General features: G+C 44.6%; 1 protein-coding gene and 1 pseudogene across 15 annotated transcripts in view; one reads left to right on the top strand and one right to left on the bottom strand.

Moving 5' to 3' along the window:
• The window catches only part of PTPRT (protein tyrosine phosphatase receptor type T), a 1,070,511-nt gene that overhangs the window by 611,938 nt on the left and 437,951 nt on the right, over nucleotides 1-20,622 (bottom strand). The window lies entirely within an intron of this gene.
• Nucleotides 9,298-10,250, top strand: LOC123580194 (annotated as a pseudogene).

Here is a 20,622-nt window from a genome sequence, read left to right as displayed (position 1 = left end):
GATGTCTTATGCAAAAGAAAACATTTTATAAGTTTCCCCTAAATAAGAGTTTGGAGTTGCCATGAAGAAATAAAAAAGAACAAGAAGGAGAATATCACAGAAAATAGTGGATGGACATTCACAGTAAGGACTGGAAGTGTCTGGGGAGAAGACATCAAATATGTGGAACAGAACAATAATCAAAGACATACCTAAAGAAAATTTCTTTGAAATAAATGGAGCACTGAGTTTACAGAGTATGAAGAACATAGCGGGCTCCCGGCAAAATCAATGATGAGACTCAAAATTAAGCACAAACTGATAATACGTTGAAATACAAGACTAAAGAAAAGTTCCCGCAAGCATCTAGAGACACACAGATCTCCATCAAAACAAAAAAGACTAAACAATTGGTTCTCAGACCTCAGCATTTCAATTCGAGATACTGTGATGTAATGGTGAAACTGGTGAAAATAGTAGTAATAATCCCAAATGACTGCAGTGGCAACTAATATGTAACTGCAAACTTTTATGCACCTGTCACTGTTTCTTACTGACTTAGAATATTAACTCACCATCTTCATAGCAACTCTATGGGTAGATACTATTATGATTCACTTTTTACTTATGAGAAGAAAGAGACGCAGATTAACTTTCCCAACATCCAACACCTAGTCATTCAAGAAGCCAGGACTGGGGCCCACGCAGCCTTAGGATGAGGGCAGAGGGAGAGGTCCCCAACCATAATAACATAATACACGCACACGGGTTTTAAGAGGATGTTTCATGACCCGAGAATTTTAGAGCCAGCCAGCAGAAAGACACTCTCAGACTCTTCCTAAAAAATGCAAGAAATACAATGTCTGCTTGCCCTTCCTAAGAGAAAAGATCACTTGAAGAAAGGCCCCAGTCCACCTTGGGATGAATCAAAATCCTAACTTTAGGATGGGGGAATTCAGATACTAACAGGATTTATCTTTTGGACACATGGAATTTCTCTGAAATAGTCTCTCGCTCTTCCCCCTTCTCCAGGTGACTCACCTTCCCTTGTCCTTCAAGAGAGCTCTCCTCTGGGATGCCTTCCTGGATATCACCTCAAAGTTGTGTTCTCTGTGTTCTGTGGTTGTGTTAGCCCAGGGTCCCAAGAAACAAAGCTTGAGACAAGGATTCTGTGCAAGTCATTGATTGGAGGAGTTTTTAGAAGGAGGCATGGTAGGAGAAAGGTCAGGAAGCCAAACATGGATGTAGTTTGGAGCTCTGGAGCATTAAGTGCACAACCTCACTTGTCCCTCACTGAGGCAAGGGCATCAGCCATTTGCACCGTTGTGTCATTAACCAGATACAGGCTGCTCTGAGGGTGCAGGCACTGCCCATCAGCCAAGCAGCTCCTGTGTGGCTGAGAACAGTTACCCTGCAAAGGGTGCAGTCATTTCCTAGGACTTCTATAACTACGTACCACAAAATGGGTGGCTTAAACCAACAGAAATGTATGCTCTCATAGTTCTAGAAGTGAGACGACTGAAATCAAGGTGCCAACAGGGACATGCTCCCTCTGAAGCCTCCAGGGCAGAATGCTTCCCTGCCTCTTCTACCTTCTGGTGTTTGCTAGCAGTCCTCAATCTTCCTTGGATTATAGATGTGTCAGTCTAACTTCCATCTGTGCCTTCACATAGCCTTCTTCTCCATGTGTCTGTGTCTCTACGTCCAGATTTCCCTTTTCTGATGGACTCTAATCTTACTGGATGAGCACCCACTCTACTCTAGTATGACCTCATTTTAACTTAATAAATTACATCTGAAAAGACCCTCCTTATTTCCAAATGTGGAAATGTTTTGAGGCTCTAGGAAAAACATGAATTTGGAGGGAACAATCAATAGTAAATCCAGTACAAGGGACAACTGTGAGGCTTTAGCTGCACCCATGGCCACTAGGGGAAGGGTGCACTGTCCTGGGGATCAGGCACCAACAGCATCCTCTGTAATTGACATGGTCCTCAGTGCCCCCTGGGCACAAATTCATCACAAAATTTGTACAGCACACATAGACTATTTGCTGATGGATCTGTCTCAAGGACACAGGCCAAGCCATTTTCACCTATGTCCCCAGATCCTATCACAGCACCTGCTCTAAGGTGGGCTTGATCCTGGAGTCACAATACTTCAGCAGTTTTACCTCCCCAGCATGGAAGGCCATCCATGGACATTTACTCTTCCCTTTTCTGGCACAAGTACTGCTAGTTCTTAGGATTCTAGGCAATTCTTTTTTCTATGGCTCAGCTACCTTTTAGCCAAATGCAGCTGATTCTGGTGGCACCCAGACAAAGTTCTCTTGACTTATCTAGAGGTCACGTGTGGTTTTGGTGGATAATACCACCATGAGCTGATGACTTCCTACCTCCAGCACCTGCATTTCCCTGGCTGGTAGCTTTCTACAGCTGCCAGTTTGATGGCCCCACTGTAGGGTAGACTGGGCATGCCAGGGTGTTATCACTCCCAGGTACAACTCTTTCCCAATGAGGAATATGAGGAGGTGGATAAACACCCCAGTTTCTTTGATCCTTGGTGGAACAATGGGCCTGCTCTACTCAGTCTTTTTTTTTTTTTTTTGATGTTTGTTTATTTTTGGGAGGTGGAGGGGGGGGGTCAGAGAAAGAAGGAGAGAGAGAGAATCCCAAGCAGGCTTGGTGCTCACAGCAGCAACCCCGATGTGGGGCTTGAACTCATGAACTGTGAGACCGTGACCTGAGCCAAAGTCAGATGCTCAACTGACTGAGCCACCCAGGTGCCCCTTTTCAGTCTTTTAAGGGATTACTAGTGGGAAGGAGCATCAAATACCTCCCAGAACTACCAGCTCATTCATGCATCCTTTAGGGGAAGCCTTCCTTCCTTTCCTGCCTCACTCTCCTCCTCTACCAGTGTTCTCTTCCATTTCCAAATAAACTACTTGCAAAATGCTGTTGCAGGGTCTGGTTTTGGAGAAATCCAAAGTAAGGCATTATGAAAACCAGGGCAAGTTACTTCTCTGTGACTCAGTTTCCTCATCTGTAAAATAGGGATGATAACAACACCTCCCTCATGTGGATTGCCATGAGGATAACATCAGGTATTCTAATCAGTAGTCTTAAACAGTCCCAGCACATTGCAAGTGCACTTAGTTGGCACTAAGTTGGGAGGAAACTTAGTTGGTACCCTCATTTTGTGGCCCCCATAGAAAGACACAAAGATTCTATTAAATGCATTCCCTTTCCTGTGTCAGGATGAAGAGGGGCTGCAGCAATGTCAGAGTGTACTCCTGCCAACATTTCCACACGCAAGTACATTTAAGAGCTTGGCCTCGGTCTACTTAACACAGTCATGTTGCAACCAGTGAAGTCATTTAAAAATGCATAATTCAATAACGACTTAGCACCAGGCGAGATTTCATGATCTGTAACACTCTGTCTGCACCCTGCTCCTCTTTTTACCCCAGCATATTGATATTTTTGAGATTACTCTTTGCTGGGCCACTTCCCAAAATTAAGAACAGAGTAATCATTCCAGAAGAGCCTTTCTTTCCTTGACTGCTAATCAAGAATCTATCTCCTCGAGGGAGGAGCCTAGGAGAGCCTAGAATCTAAACCTTCAGAATTAAGAGGCCATGTCACAGAAGCATCTTGTCGTAGAACAGCACAGGTCCATGATCCGGCATCATTTGACTCTCTGCCCCACCCTTTCCCAGCAGTCTAGCTATGGAGAATTGGGTGGAAGAAACTCGGGCCTTAGCCAGTTTGGGTCTCTGAGTTCCAGAGACATCCAAGTCAGTAACACCTGCGGGATGCAGAGAGCTATTATTATTCCATGGGACAAGGGACAAATGCTCTCTCAGCACCATGTGCCAGCTCTACCCCAGGATTTACACATATGAACTCATTTATTCCTCCTATCACACTCTGAGGCAAGTTCTATCATAGTATCCATTTTACAGATGAGGAAACCAAAGATACGTGCCACTTACCCCCAGACCTTTGGCTTCAAGGCCACCCTATTGTAACTGGCTCTGTGATTCTGGGGCAGGGATTCTACAAACTGCATTTTGGATTCCCTTGCCAGCTTTGGCTCAGCGCTCCCAGTGGGAGGCTGTATGTGGAGACTAGAAAGGTGGAAGAGGGAAGAAGATGCTTTGCAATCTCCCATCTGCCCCCACAGATGCAGTACCGTCTGTGGCCTCCCTCCTCGGAGGACCAAGCATCCCCCAGTGGGGCCCTTGCTCCATACTCCTATTCCCTTGTGTTACCATGGCCCCGGGTGTGACAGATGCTTCCTGCAATTCCTGGCCACCTTAGTGTCCCAACATTTGCTCTGGCAATCTCCCAACATGTGTGTGATTCCCTTCAATAAAACTGTCTGTCTGAAATACCTACCATGGTTTGGGGTTTCCTTCCCGGATCCTCACTGACAGAGGAAGACATTATAATTATCTCTGCTCTGCACGTGAGGACACAAAGGCACAGAGGTTGAGCAAGCTGCCCAAAGTCCTGCAGCCGGGATAGCACTGGGATACCTGGGATGGCCCGCTCGGGTCTGGGGGTTTAACACTTGCACTGAACTGCCCCACTGTTCTCCACACCCAGGGCAGCTGGAGACTGAGGCGGGCAGATGAGAGCCAGGGGGAGAGTGAGGTGGGCAGATAAGAGCCAGGGAGATAAGGCTTTTTTTGTGTTCAATGAACAAGTACTGAGGGCTGGTTCTATGTTCTGAAGACAGTGAGTCAAAGCAACTGTCTCTACCCTGGAGGAATCTAAGAGACTAGGGAGGGAAAGAGATGTAGGAATCAATACACTGCAGAATCAAGTGAAAAAGGCTGGACAGCGGCAGGCCAGGGTCTTGATGACACAGAGAGGAGTGTGGTACACAGCATAGTGGTCCTCAGAAGATGTCCATGTCCAGGGCGGGGGGGGGGGGGAGGGTGGTGGGCTGGGTGGCTCAGTCAGTTAAGCATCTGACTCTTGGTTTCAGCTCAAGGCATAATCTCATGGTTTGTGAGTTCGAGCCCCACATAGGGCTCTGCACTGACAGCACAGAGCCTGCCTGAGATTCTCTCTCTCTCCCTCTCTCTCTCTGCCCCTCCTCTGCTCTGTCTCTCAAAATAAATAAACTTAAAAAATTAAACAAATTAAAAATAAAGATGTCCACGTCCTGCTCCCCAGAACTTTACAGGGCAAAAACATCTTCAAAGATGTGATGATGTTAAGGATCCTGAGCAGGGAGAGTATCCGGGAATATCAAGGCGGGCCCGATGTAATCAGAAGGCTCCTTATAGGTGAAAGAGGAAGGCAGAAGAATCAGAGTCAGAGAGGGGTGGAAAGATGATGAACAGGTAGTTTTGAACATGGAGGAATGGGCCACTAGCGAGGAATGCCAAGTAGCCTCTACAAACTGTAAAAAGCAAGGCAACAGTCTCTCCCCTGGAGCCCAAAGAAATGTAGCCCTGCTGATCCATTTGACTTCTGAGCTCCATATTTGTAAGATAATGAATTTTCATGTTTTATGCCATTGAGTGTGTGGTAATTAGTTACAGTGGCCCTAGGGAAGTACTGGGAGGAGGGAATCAGATGGAGGAAATGAGGGAAGACTTCCTGGAGACATCAGATCATGAAGTCATGAAAGAAGAAGAGAAACTAATGGGCACCTGGGAGGGAAGGGCCTTCACAGAGATGAGGAGAGACTGGGTCGTTGAAGAATAGCATCACCTGCTGAAACATAGATAGGGGTGGGGGGGGAATGGCAAAAAGGCAACTGGAGAAGTCAACATGGACCAGATAAGCAAGGGTCTTCCTGAGGATCCTGGGCCTCATCCTGAGGCTTTGTAAGCAGGGATGTGACACGGGCACCTGTTCCTTCTGGACAACTCCTCAGTGCAGGGTGAAGAATAGGTCTGAAGGAGAGACATGAGAGTCAGGGGACATCATGTCGATTGCTGAGAGAGAAATGACAGATGTCTGGGCCAAGGTAATGGTCATGGGGCTAGAGAGGCAGCGGACTAGACACAGATTTAGGTGACTGGCCAGGATTTGGTCACTGATTGGATTGAAAAAGGCAGCAAGGGGGATGGGACCAGTATTAGCACAAGACTAGGATTCACCAGGTCAGGTGAGTCCTGGCACATGCATGCCTGTGGAGCCACAGTCGTGCTCTGACCTCCATGATGTCTGCCTGGCCCACACAAGTGCCATCTACCTCAGGCTCCCTGCCCGGCATCCCAGAGTGCTACATGGCTTCTGTGCACAAGGCCCAATATTCTGGATTCCATCCCTTTGCATTTTCGTATTCATTTTCACTTACAATGGGCAGTGAGACAGACAGGGTTTGGCTTATAACCTCTCTCTTAATTTTACAACTCTGGGCAAGTTAATTAATTCCCCCTCAACCTCAGTTTCTTCATGTGTAAAACCAGGGTAACAGATATCTCACTGGGCCCTTGAGAAGACCAAATGCAAATCTCTGAAACATGACAGGCCCCGAATAAATGTGAGTTATTCCCCTCTTTCTCCCATCCCTTATGGCCTCTCACCTTGTCTCTCTCCCCATCCCACAGCCCCCTCCATTATAAGGCCATTCCACCATTTCTCAAGCCTCCTGCCATCTCCACTCTGAGCATCTGAGCAGCACTCGGGCTTCTGGGGCTCATGTAGCACATGCGATGAAATCAATTTCAGCTTTATGCATGAGGGAGCCGCTAATCTCCCACTGGGACAGGCAACCCACACTCAACAAGCACCAGGGGGAAAACATGGCAGCCGTCTTAACAGAACACGTCTGAGAAAAGCTGGAGTAAAGGGAAAGGAGGTGGTAGGGAGGGAGGGAAGAAATACGCAAACCAGGGCAACCTGAGTCCAGGCAGCTCCATCAGTTGCTATGCTACCAGCCACAGTGAGAGAGCAAAGGAAGGGAGCTGGGGCTTTAGAGATATTGTTATTTTGCAAATTTCTCTCCTCCGAACATCCCTGTGTGCAGGGTGGGAAGGGGGAGATGCCCAATTCCTCTCTAAGCTGCCCAAATGACCAAAGTGACCCAAATGGCTAAAGTTACTACAAACATTCACTGCTCTCAAGGAAAAGGCATCCAGGTGGATTAAAAGGAGAGACTTACCCACAACTGCCTGCTCAGCTTGTGGGGGGAGTTGAAGAGGTGAATGCCCCCCTTTATGGAAAGGAACTGAAAAAGTGGCTTCATCCAACCCACCACCCCTCGCCCCCATAGGCTACTTCTATGTTCTGCCATATCCAGTGCAAAGACAGAGTTAGCATTAGCAGGCCTAAACAGCAGCCCTTTGAGAAAGGACTCTGGAGCAACAGAACATGGCAAGGTCTCATTAGACCACGGGCCACCATCACCATCCCTAGAAGCCACAATCCTGACTCAAGCAGGCAGACACTGGGCTCTGATAACAGAATTGGTGGCTTCATGTTGGGACCCATCATAGGCCACTACAGGTGGGTATTTTTGTGTCAGGGAGAGAATATGCACAGAGAGAAAGAAGGCAAATTTATTGGTTATCACATTTCAGGCACTATTCTAGATATTTCGAACATCTTAATCATGTATTTCTTAAGCACAGACAGAGGGAACCCCAAGAAATACAGAGCAACCTCTGAGGGGATCTACAAAGTGACAGTTTTTAGACAGAATGCCTTCCTGGGACAAAATTCAACTTGAAGACAGAACATAAAATAAGCTTGAATTTTTACATGCATAAATGGTTCCACGGGAATACCACCTTTACACAAAGTCTTTCACAGAATACTTCCAAACTCATTTTATGAGCCTATGATAACTGTCACACCAAGACCTTACAAGGATATCACAAGAAAAGAAACTTTCAGTCCAATCTCTCATAAACAGAGATAAGAATCCTATACATTATATTAGCAAACCAAATCCAGTGATACATAAAATGAGTAATAGATCATGACCACACTGTGTTTATTCCAAGACTACAAGATCAGTTTAATATTAGAAAATTAATCAGTATAACTCATCGTATTAACAGACTAAAAGATAAAAATCAAGTAAGAATCTCAAGAGATGCCAAGGAAGCATTTGATGAAAGTCAGCATCTATCCACGATAAAACTCTTAGCGAACTAAGAACAGTGGGCAAGTGCTTTAATCTGATAACAAGTATCAAAACATAGTAAACATCACAATCAACAGTAAAATACTGAAAGCTTTCCCCCATTTTACTGGATGTTCAAGCTACTGCAATGGGGCAAGAAAAAGACATAAGAGATACAAGGATTGGAAAGGAAGTAATAAAGCTTTCATTATTCATAGACTATGTGATTGTGTATGGAGAAAATCCCAAAGAATCTCAAATTACGATGAAAATCAAAAGCGAGTTTAACATACTTTCATATATTAAAGTCAATGTACTTTGCCGTATCGTACGCTAAGTTTCAATCAACAAAAAGGAAAGAGCTTTAAATCATTTGTACAATATGCATAAGCCTTTCTAACCCTGCTTCTACTTCTGCCCTCTTCAGATCTATTCTCCACCCTGTAGCTCAACTTATCTTCCTAAGGTAACAACTACATTCCATTATGTGGCCTCAAACACCATGAGTGAAGTGGCCCGTCTGTCTGTTCAGCCTCGTCTGCTGCCACTGCCCCTCTCGCTGCACAGGCTCGAGACACATACGTCTGTTTTCAAATATGCCTAATGAGTTGTGATCCTTTCTATCTCAGGGCCTTTGCCCACACTGTTTCCTCTTCCCTGTGCTTCACCTAGTTCACTCTCCATAGCCCAGCTCAAACTTACTTCCTCCCTGATTTCCCCCATGCTCTCAGACATGCTTTTGGTTTTATTTGTGAGGCTGTTCTTCCTGGTCTTCTCCACTAGAATGAAAACACCACAAGGGCAGAGACCACTTCTAGATTTCTACCTATTCACAGCAACTGCCTTGATCCTTAGCACACAATAAATGCTTCCTAAGTACGCATTGAATCGATGAGTCAACACAAAAGTTGAGGTAATCTATTTTGTTTTGTTTCACTAAAGCTTGGAGTGCAGAATATTTTGAGAGTAGAGAGGGGCTTTAAGAATTGGTGGTTTGATATTATCAGGGAATCCAGCAGTATAAGAGGTCTTGAACAGAGCACTCTACCTCAGAAGAAGGGCTGCTGATTCTTGCCCAGAAAGGCCCTACTGATTCGGGCTGAGAACTCAGCTTGTCACTTTGAACGTAAGTGTTAATTCTTTTTAATTAAAACTATTTTGAGATAATTATAGACTTCCACCAAGTCCTAAGAAATAATAGATCCTATGTATCTTTTACTCCGCTTCCCCAATGATAACTTTGTGCAAAACTATCATGCAAGAGTGAGGACCATGTTGCTTCCGAATATCCTAATCCCAGGTACACCAGTGGTTGGAAACACCCGTGCCAGGCAAAGAACTTGCATCCAGATCAGGACTGAAATACATTAATGTGGGTGATTTAGCTCAAGAAGTCTTATCATGGAGTCTGGCAAGATGGCTTTTCCCGAGAGCATGCCAAAAGATGCACAGATGATGGTACAAATCCTGAAGGATGTGGGGATTACAGACTAGGAGCCAAGAGTTAGAAATCAGACATTGGAGTTTGCCTTCTGTTAGGTGACCACAATTCTAGACAATGTAAAATTATATTCAAGCCATGCTAAGAAAGCTAATGTTGATGCAGATGATGCGCTATTGGCAATGCTGTGTAATGCTGATCAGTCTTTTACCTCTATCCTCTCCCAAGAGATGTTTTATTAGATATTGCAAGGCAAAGAAATCAAACTCCTTTGCCATTAATCAAGCCACAGCAAGGCCCTAGGTTACCATCTGATATATTCTGCTTGACTGTTCCAAACTGAAGACTTAATTAAGTGTTTACAAAAAAAAAAAAAAAAAAAAAAAGGCATCTCCTTCTGTGGGAATAATAGCAGTCCAAGTACTCCCACACATGGTACACCAGCCCCACAAACCACGTCTGTGTCAAATAAAGTAGGGGCTCCAATGTCCCTCACAGGGCAAAGGTCTACTGCACATACACCCACTTCATAGTCCCCAACTGTAAAAGCATCAATTCCTGCAATGTCCATGATTCACAATGTTCTGATTAATCAATCCATAATTAATTGGGTCCAAAAACATGCTTATAACCACTAACATGGAGGCCATCACAAAATGCTGCCAAGGAATCATCAAAAGCATTGAAAAGAAAATGAGAAGATGGGGATGACGACTATGACTATGACAATTTGTAATCTAGCCTTGATGCTTGTACCACTTGCACTTGGTCTTGAATCCATTGTACCAATATTAAATATGCATGCTGGGTGTTTTCATGTTGTGTTATAGAAGACCTAGATGATATTTGATGAATAAATACAGTTATCCTTTCTGATTGAGATGCTGGATTTTCTTTAATAGGATTTTTCATCAGCCTTTAAGTGTAAAAAACAAAATTGTCATTCATCAAAAGAAAAAAAAAATCTATCATTCAATATCACAACCAGGATGCTGACACTGGTAAAATCAAGATGGCACGTTTCCACCACCACAGGGATCCCTCATGTTGGTCTTTATGACCACACCCACCATCAATGAAGGAGTGATCTGGGCTCTGCATCCTCACTAAAATTTGGTGCTACCATTTTGTTTTAGCCATTCTGATATGTCGTGATAGATCATTGTGGTTTTGATTTGCACTCCCCTAATGGTTACTGATACTGAACATCTTTTCATGTGCTTATCTGCTGTCTGTATATCCTCTTCAGTGAAATGTCTGCTCATTAACTTTCACCTATTTTCTAATTGAACTGTTGGTTGCTGTTTGGTTTTCTTGTTCTTGCTGTTCTGCTGTTGAGTTCTAAGAACTCTTTATATATTCTAGACACTAGTCCTTTGTCACGTATGTGGTTTGCAGATATTTTCTCCCACTCTGTAGCTTGTCTTTTCATTCTCTTCACACGGGCTTTTGCAGATCAAAAGTTTTAATTTTGACCAGGTTCAATTTATCCATTTTCCCAGTTGTAAGTCACACCTTCTGTGTCAAATCCATGTTAATTTTTTACTTTTTACTCTACTCAAATTCATCAGTACTCACAAATCAGTTCAGGTTCCTGACAAAATTGTGTTCCATCAAACATTCAGTTGGCAAACACATAACCATATTTGGTTCTATTTCCTGCCATAGAGCATTTTTCAGTAACACAGAAATACTGAAAAAATGTGTTTTGTTTTGCAAGTTTTAGTGGCACTCTTCATTTATTTTTTAGAAGCATAATACTTTTAAAATTATGTTTTCAATCAGGATGATGGATAGTTGCCTAAAAATGGGAAACAGGAAGCATATGCTCAAAACTATTAAAAAGATGTAAGACAGTGAAATTCAGAGCCTACAACCTGAGAGGCATGTATCCAGCATGGCGCTGTCCTTCAGAATCCCTTTATTGGACTTGACAGAGAAGAAGATGGTAGCATTACCTCAAATTCAATCAGTGATTCATTATTAAGCAGCTGTCAATCTGGGAAGTATAAGATATACTTAGACACTTAATATGCTACTTTTATTATTGTAGAGCTACGAAGAGCTAAACCTCGGTATTTCCTGTGCCAGAAAAATCCTGGACAGTATCTGCAAATGCCCATCACTTTTTGGTGATGTTTGGAGACCCTAATTGCTGTGGACAGTCTCTAAAATGGCCCCCAATGATTTCCTCTTCTAGTATCTACATTCTTGTTTAACCCTGACCCTTTGAAAGTGGGCTAGACCTCTTGTTCACGTCTAACAAATGGAGGATAGCAAAAGTGATGTGACGCTGTTACTTCCGAGATTAGGTTACAAAAAGACTACCACCTTCCTTGCCCTCTCCCTCTCCCTCTCTCCCTGTCCATCTCTCCACTCTTCCTCCCCTTCTCTCTTGCTCTTCCCTCCCTCTCCTCCTCTCTCTCCCCTTCCCCTCTCTACTTCCTTTCTCTCCCCCCTCCCTCCCCCTCCCTCCCCTTTCCTCCCTCTCCTTCCTCCTTTCTCCCTTTCTTCCTCCCCACCCCCTCAACCTTATTGAGTTGTTTTCTGGAGAGCCACACATTCCCAAAGAAATGAAATCTTCAGCCAACAGCTAATGAGGCTCTGAGGCCAACAGCCATGTGAGTGATCTTTTAAGATCTTCTGAAGGCTGCCCAACAGCCAAGTGAATCAGTGAACTTGGGAGATCTTCCCTCAGACTAGACTTAGGATGACTGCAGCCTGTGAGAGCCCCCAAGCCAGAATCACCAAATCAAGCTGCACCATGATCCCCTAGCCCATGCCTGCGAGACAATAAATCCTTGCTGGTTTAAGCCACTACACTTTGGAGTAGTATGTAATCCAGCATAGATAAACAATTAAAGATTTGGAGGAAGAATTTTTTGTGACTAAAAAGGCAAACATCTTGGCAACAAGTTAACATAAAGAGGCACAATCAAATGCACACACACCATGCTTCAAGCTTCCTTTAAGATCAGTTTCAGAATCACCTTTGAAATTAAAGCATACAAACCAGGCAGAAGACTGGGGAAGACTTGGCTGAATCTACTTTAGATAAAAATAAAAGGACAGCCTACTTTTACTAAAGAATGCCCTCAAAGGAGACATTTTAATGCACTTCAAGGCGTATTTGAACATTTGGTAAGCCCAGTGCTTTTTACTTTGCAATGGTAAACAAACAAGGGCATTAACATATGGCCACTTTGTATATTTATTCCATGTATTATATGATAGTGATATCTATGAAGGCATTAATTTTTAATTACTTGAAAAAAGATACCTGGTAAAGAAACTGTCCACAAGATAGGGATGGATATTTGCATAGATGGGACTCAGTGTAACATAGATCCAACTGCAGGGCAGGACAGAGGGGTCTACACCAAGGTATCATAAATTCAAATGTTCTAGCACATACAGAACCATTTACTAATGAAACCTAGCCTTAAACTCTGCCTCTTTATTTCTCAATGTGATGATATAAAATGAAAGAAAATGTTTTAAACTCACCTTTGTACTCATACATGCAATAAAATGAGAAGTGAATTTGAAAGCTTGCCCTGCTACAAAGATATACCTTGGCCTGTTCAGTGGGGCACATTGATGGTCCCAGTGAAATTACTATCATTTTTCATTGAAGAAAAACACATATAATAACAAAGCTTTAAAAAAAAGTCTTGCCTAAAACCTCTTCTAGATCTTAATCAGGAAAGCAATCTGATTAAAGTCACATACACTAAAGGACAAACGGGTTTAATGTAGCAATCCTCCCAAGGTATTAACATTTTTTTAAAAAAGAATTGATCTCAAAGGGCATCATTCCTATGGAACACTTCACAGCTTGGAGGCCTTTATGTCCTCTTAAAATTGGCCCATGAATTTCCTCTCCTAGTTTTGATTCCCCTCAAGGAAAGGAAACGTAACTGTATATGTTCCTGATTGGAAATCCCAATGAGGTTTCCCAACAGTTAAGATGTACTCAAGATTGACCCCAAACCACAGAGGTTCTGCCCAGAAAGCTGATGTAGGAACATTCAGGGGTCTCACAGTCAATTCAAAAGCTACAGGAAACCAGTTCCTTTGCAGACAAGAAGCATGAAATGAGCCGCTCTAAGAAACAGGAAGACCACTGTTAAAACTCTGCAGGGCTTGAAGCTCTGGGGAGCCCTCTGAGAGGGCTAGGCTGAACTCATACCTAAATGTCAAACAGCCTGGGTTCTGCCATGCCCATTTCCTCCATAGCACCAAGTACCATTCTTTAAAAATGACCTTTTGTGATTGCACCCATGGCTCACCCACAGCTGTGTATTAGAACCATGTGGACAACTTCTAAAGCTCCTGATGTCCAATTCCCAACCTTTACCAATCAAATCAGAATCTCTGGGGTGAGACCTAGGCATCGGCATTTTTTTTTAACACCTCAGGCTTTTCCAATGTGCAGCCAGGTTTGAGAACTATTAGCTACATCATTCATTTTGTTCACCACAATACCTTCCTTAACAATCATAATATGCAGAACATCTGAATGATTCCTCAACCACCCTACCCTTTAGTTAGTAATGTTGTATGTGTATCTATGTCTCCAATCCTAGCCTTGGAGGTAGCAGTAAATAAACACATGAATGAATGAATGAATGAATGAATGGGCGGGTGAGTGAGTAAGTGGCCTTCCTCACCTGTCTCTTCCTGGCTTGGGACACAGGGAGGAGTTCTAATGCTTACAGAGAGCCCTGCATAGAATAAGCCAACAACTGACTCACAATTATGTAGTGGTAATGCACATAATCTAAGCAATGAAAGGGAGTGGCGGTGGAAAAAGCCAGTATCACGAGGTTTTCTTGGAAAACTACCTAAAGAGCAATAAAAAACACCACCCCAAGGGACCAAGACATCACCTCTTCCTCTATGCCCCCACAAAACCTTGTGTACTGAGACACCCCATGTATTTACACAGAAACATATATGATTATTCACAGTCATCACGCACTTGCTCAAAGAGTTGCATCCTTCAAGACCCTGCCAACACTTCACTTGCTTTGGAAATCCTCCCTGACACGTTCCAAAGTGCAGTACATGCTAGTGATATGCGTGCGATTAAATCAGGTGCACACCAGCGGGCACTGATCCATAAATTAGTTTAACAGGCGAAGACGTACTTTAGCTTGTGTTAGAAACCTAACAGACTTCCTTTCTCTATAGTAATATAGAGATTGCCATGCTATGAATTCTCATTTGAAAGATCGAGGAAAGTGTCTGGTTTTTAAAAGCAAAAGTGTTAAGTAAGAGAATAGGTAAGGAAAAAACAGTGTGAAGGGGGCTCAGAATAGACTGATGTGTGGAAAACACTGCCAGAGGCCTATGCAGCCCACCATTGCCCACATTACCCACTGCTTATGTCCGTGTCTTTCTTCCCTACAACCGTGTCACTGCAAGGCGGGGACATGGCCACTCATGCTTCCACAACCTTCACTGTGTCAAACATGGTGCCTCAAACAGGAATTCTGAATAGAAACCATTTTTCTTTTATTGTGTTACCAGCCCCATTTAGGTTAAAGGCAACAGACTAAGGAGTGAGCTCATGAAACAATTCAGGTCATTGCTAGAAATAGAAAATTGCTATTACCCTCAGGAGCAGCTCTAAATAGAGGAGGTGTCATGTCACCCTTCCCCCCCCCCCCAGCACCCCGCCTGGGCATGCCCCGATCCTTCTCCCTGGCAACAGCAGCAGCAACATCTAGGCCCCGACTCCTTTCCACCAGCTTGGCCAGTGGGTAACCGGATCTGGGAAGGCACTTGAGTCACAAGAGATTGGAAAGATTTCTGGACGTAGTGCTCAATCCTCTCAACTAGCATTTGGGGTTCTTCAGAGAATTAACTCTGACAAAACAAACCAGAAACCTCACTTCAATGTGACTACTAGCTTGAGAAGCCTTCGGCAATCACCTTGCCCTTCTGGCTCAGACTTCACGTGGTCCCCTACCCATCCCTCCCATCTGGCCTCAGCCTCCATTGAGAAGCCTGGGGGCCCCCTCACAGAGGTTTTGTGGTATAAAAGGATCTGACACAGCTTAGGAAATAGGCAGACGTGGAGCATCTCATCTACACAGAGGATATTTTCTCAGTTAAAAAAAAAAATGTGCTCTCACTTAAGAATGCTAATGGCCCATGCACAGAAATAAAATCCCTGACCTACTTTGAAGCTGAACTTATTAAACAAGCCGACCTTATTACTCAGAAGAGACTGTAAAACAGTAGAATAAAGTCCAAATGGAATTTCTAGCATCCTTCATCGACAGGAGTGGCCAAGAAAAGCACAAAAGAGAACCAGAGCCCTGGGCTGGGCATCGGGAGCCAGGGTTCATGCCCAGCTCTCTCATGGAATCTTGCTGTGTGACCTTGGAGATATCACTCTCCCACTCTGGGCCTTAGGACTCTCATCTAGGGACTGGAAGAGGTTCTCTCTGAGGCCACTTCCATCTGTGATAACTGGGGATTCTATTTTTTGTTTTTAAGAATTTAACGTTATACTGGAAAAACAAAAAAGAATCAATTATCTAGGGCATATTACACCAGATGCTAAGAGGCAGGTGAGGGACTAAGACATACACTGTGCCTCCAAGGAGCCCACAGCCTAGCACAGTGAGTCGGGGCGGTCCATACTGATTAATGGATTTATTTCCTAACAGCAATTTGAAAGCCGCCACAAGGCTACAGCAGACGTAACACAACTTGTGTCTGCAACAAGAATTCCCTCTGGCGATCCACCTGACAACTTCGATTTAGCTGAATGAATCTTTCAGTGCATTTTAAACTGCTGCACAGCCACGAGTGGCCATCTACAAGTTATAATCAGATTTATCACACTGGGAAGGAAGGGAGCGGTGATCCATTTCCATAGGGTTTTAGGGCAATAATGTGAGTCATCCCTGACCATTCTGGAGAAAATCCTGGAGCTGCAAGGTAAATTATCCAAACCGGAACAGGAATGAGGCAGGAAAGGTTGCTGCTGTAACAGGAGGCATTAGTAACCCACACAATGTTGGATTAGTCAGTCACTATGGGTGCTACTGTGGGATGTTTAATGATGTTACTCGGAAAGTGTCGGGGTGTGTGTAATGGCAGGACTCCACTCAGTCCAGATCCCAGGCTCCGAGACTACCCTTCATTGGTTGAGTCTCTACAACATTGAGCACCCTCACAGAGCTCAGTGAACAAAGCCAATGCGGAGAAGAGATTTCCCAGAACGAAAAAGTGGATCTGGGGTTTGGGGTACAAAGGTGCAAGTGCCACGGTCACCCCTGGGGCCAGCCATGTTGAATTCATGGACTCTGAAGCTGTATGAACAAAGATCAAGGCAGAATAGGAGTGAAGAACCCTGCAGAGACCAGAGAATGCAGCGTCCACAGAAAAGGATATGAGGGGCCCAGGCCAGAAACATCTGAGTATTTTCTCCCCATGTTACAGATGTGGACGTAGAGATTCAGAGAGCTATGCCCAAGTCCACTGAGCTAGTAAGTGGCAAGGATGTAACTGTGTGTGCAGCTTCCCATCCCTGAGGTACCCACCCTCCCCCACAGCCCCGCAACCCCACTGCCAATCCCAGAACTTCCTGGTCAGCCACCTCACACTTTCCAGAGGTGCTCCGACTCCAACCTCCCACATCTGCCCTTTCCATTCTTTACCCACCAGTCACAGCCCATCGCACCCAGACCAGGATGCTCCCGCCCTCCTCTAGAGGGCTGCTGAGCCTTGAACATAGTTTCCATGCCTGCCACTATTTGTGGCCTTGTTCTGGCAGTTATTCCTTGAGCTGTCTGGGGAGAATTCATGTTGCTGGATTCACAAAGTGTTTGTTCATCTTCCCAGAGCATAGTTCTCATTCCCAACCCCAGGGATCAACGCAAACCATGAAGAACAAGCAGAGAGTCCAAGGCTCAAGGAAGGCAAGTCACACCTCATTGGAGAAGCTTTAAGAGGCTGGTGTAAACACTCAATCATTTCCAGAGTCCTGAATGTGTTTTTGGCCTTTCATCTGACAAGAGCCCCCCTAACACAGTGACCCCTCCACAGATCCAGTCCGCAGGGTCTTGGTGAGCAAAGGGCTTCCATTCCCCTTGGCATGACTGTCCTGTGTCCTGCAATGAACACACAGCCCTCTAACAGTAGACAACGATGCACATCCCTACAGAGCTGGGGGAGCACCGTTCTATCCCCCATCAAACAACACAGGGAATGGAGACCAAGAGACAACAAGAAGTTTAGTCTCCCTTAGAAAGACAGTGGCAGTGCTGGAGCTTGCCAGAGATGCTGGGCATCTCTGAGGAAGATAACCTATAGTTTTATTTTGGCTTCTCAATTGGGATTCACAATTCTTTCAGTTAAGCACTATTCCAAATTTTTCTTGGAGACCTCTTTCCCACACCCAGACCAGACAGTTTGTGATATGACCCGCCATCAGCTCCGGGAGTGGACCCCGATTCAGTCCAGCTGAACTCATCTTTCAGTGCAATTTACACCAATCAGCTTATCCACGCGTCCACCTCTGTAGTTCAGGGATGGTTCGGGGATGGACACATGACCCAAATCTGCCCACCGACCATCAGAAGTAGTCTGTTCATCCTTCCAGAGAGAAAGGTAGGATTAGCACTGCTGTCTAACCATGTGGGACCAGAGAATGGGTACATGATGGAAGCCGAGCCAAAAATAAAAGTAAAGGGAGAGACAGAGCGAGCAAGAAGCTGGAATGCGTGAAGTCACTGGTTGAGCCTTTAATCAGCCCACACCGCAAGTGTGTGAGACCTCTTCTCTGACCATTCATTTCCATAAACCAATAAATTCCCTTACTGATTAAGAAACAACAAAAACAGAAACAGAGAGAGGGCAGGGACAGGAAGGGAAGGGATGGGAAGGGACAGGAAGGGAAGAGGAAAAAATTATTACTAGGACTGGGGTGAATGCAAGTTGAGAGACAAATGACACATGACCACCAAACCCACTGCTCCACCTCAACCTAAGAGTAGTCTTGGGTGCAGGCAGAGCTGTGTGCGGTGGGTCCACGCAGAGCCCTCACGGTCCAGGTGATGCTCCTATCTCTGCTCTTCTCACTCTGACCCAGGAATCATCAATTTCTCAAAAAGAGAATCATGAGATCTCAGTTCTCAGGGGAGAAAGGTCACAGATCATTCCTCCATTCACTAGAGAGAAGAATGGTTTCAAAGGAGGAGAGAATTCACCCAAGGCCCCAGTGAATCTGAGAGTCAACCTTAGGGATACCACATATTCCTGAAGGAGCTATGCAAAAGCAGATGACACCTCGACCTGCCCTGCTCTCTGGGGCAGTCCCTGATATCCAGGAACTGGCCTGTTACCATCAGCTAGGACGTCAGGTTTCTGGAAGTTTGCCCGACACTTCCAGCTAGGGCCTTTTGTTCTCTGGTTGGCCTAAACAATCTCACACAACAGCCAAACAGACCAGCTCACTGCTACCATGATGAAGTGAGGTAGAACAAAACCACTTCATCATTTTTTCTAAGACAAAAACAAGGCCACCTTGCAAACCACAAAACACACAGCACCATCTCCTGGCTCATGCGAGGCTGGTGGCGTCTCTACCAATTACCACTTTCATCCTGCTATAGTATTACCTCCATCTGGATTAAACTTATTCAAATGCCTGATCACAGAACTATCCCCACTTCCTGACAGATTTCAGTCTAGAGCAAATGCCCACTCCCTTGGACACTCCTCCACTCCAATTATCCAACCAAAGCCCAAATCCTATAGTAAGTCCTTCTAACACCTTCTTAATGAGACTCCCCAAGGCTCTTCATGGTGTGCATTCTCCCTCTCCGCAGTGAGTCACAAACTCAACTAGTCAACCACAAAGGTGTTTCCTGTAACTCACATAGCATCCTGCAGATGGAGGGCACTGACACCTGGGGGGAAAAAATCTCCGCTTCCTTGGCCCAATACAGAATGCTCTCTATTATCAGGCTCTGTAGCTGAATCTACCTCCACTTCCCCCCATCTATCTTCCGCCACGGCACACTAGATACCATTCTAGGCCTTTGTACCTTCCACGTGCAGACTCTGTTACCTGGAAAGCCCCTCTCCCCCTCCCTCCTTGAGGCCTAGTTTAGGAAGCCTTTTCTGGCTCCGGATAGAGTAAATAAACCCTCCCTCCTCTCCATCACGTGACCATGCTGCACATACACTGATCGTGGCCCATGTCACAGTGAACTGTAATCATGTTTGCCCTTTGTAACCCTCCCATACTAGGTGCAAAGCTCTTTGAAGGGAAGAGGTGTGCAATGCCCAGTACAGAGGCTGGAACAGAATAGGTCTGTACACTGACTAGTCAGTTTTTTCCTGCACTGAACCAGCTGTCTTTCCTATTCAATGACTGCCATATTTCAAATCAAATTCAAAATGAAAGCCAAAATGATAATGTTCAAATCAAAGCCCCTGTGAAAACGAAGGCTTTGGTCTGTTATAATAGTGTCACTTGTCATTTGCAGGGTACTCTGTGATTTACAAAGCACTTCTCTCATTACCTTACTTTATTCAAGGCAATCCTCATGGTAACCCTGGCTTCTGTTATCTCTACTCACTCTTCCAACCTGCTCAGACACTTGGAAGACTCAAGGCTGGGACACAACCAGGGAATAAACTATGGCGGGTGACAGGTGGTTGTTGCTCCAAATTCACTGGAGGCCCAGTCAGCTCATGGGTTCACGGCCAAAGGGTTTTCTGGGAACCAAGCCTGATATTCACAGTCTCACTTTATACCTATCCTGCCTTTAGTTATGCATTAGATTAAATATACAAATGCTTTAATTCAATGCCACCAGCATTTGAACAATGATCGGGAAGTCAGAACTTGACAGGAGTTCAGACTCCACTTATTACCCATATGACTTTGGGCAAAGGGTTTAACCTCTCTGAGCCTTGGTTTACCCAACAGTAATACAGAAGTTTAGTAGTACCTAACTTACAGAGTTATCATGAGGATTAAAAGAGAAAACGTAAGTTGAGAATTTCTACAGTGGCTGGCGTATAGTAATACTACACATATAGTAAATCGTAGCTATTAATATGATCATGCTGTTATC

This window comes from Leopardus geoffroyi, chromosome A3 (assembly GCF_018350155.1).
Source record: "Leopardus geoffroyi isolate Oge1 chromosome A3, O.geoffroyi_Oge1_pat1.0, whole genome shotgun sequence".
Classification (NCBI taxonomy): Eukaryota; Metazoa; Chordata; class Mammalia; order Carnivora; family Felidae; genus Leopardus; species Leopardus geoffroyi.
This window is presented reverse-complemented; position numbering and strand designations above follow the sequence as displayed.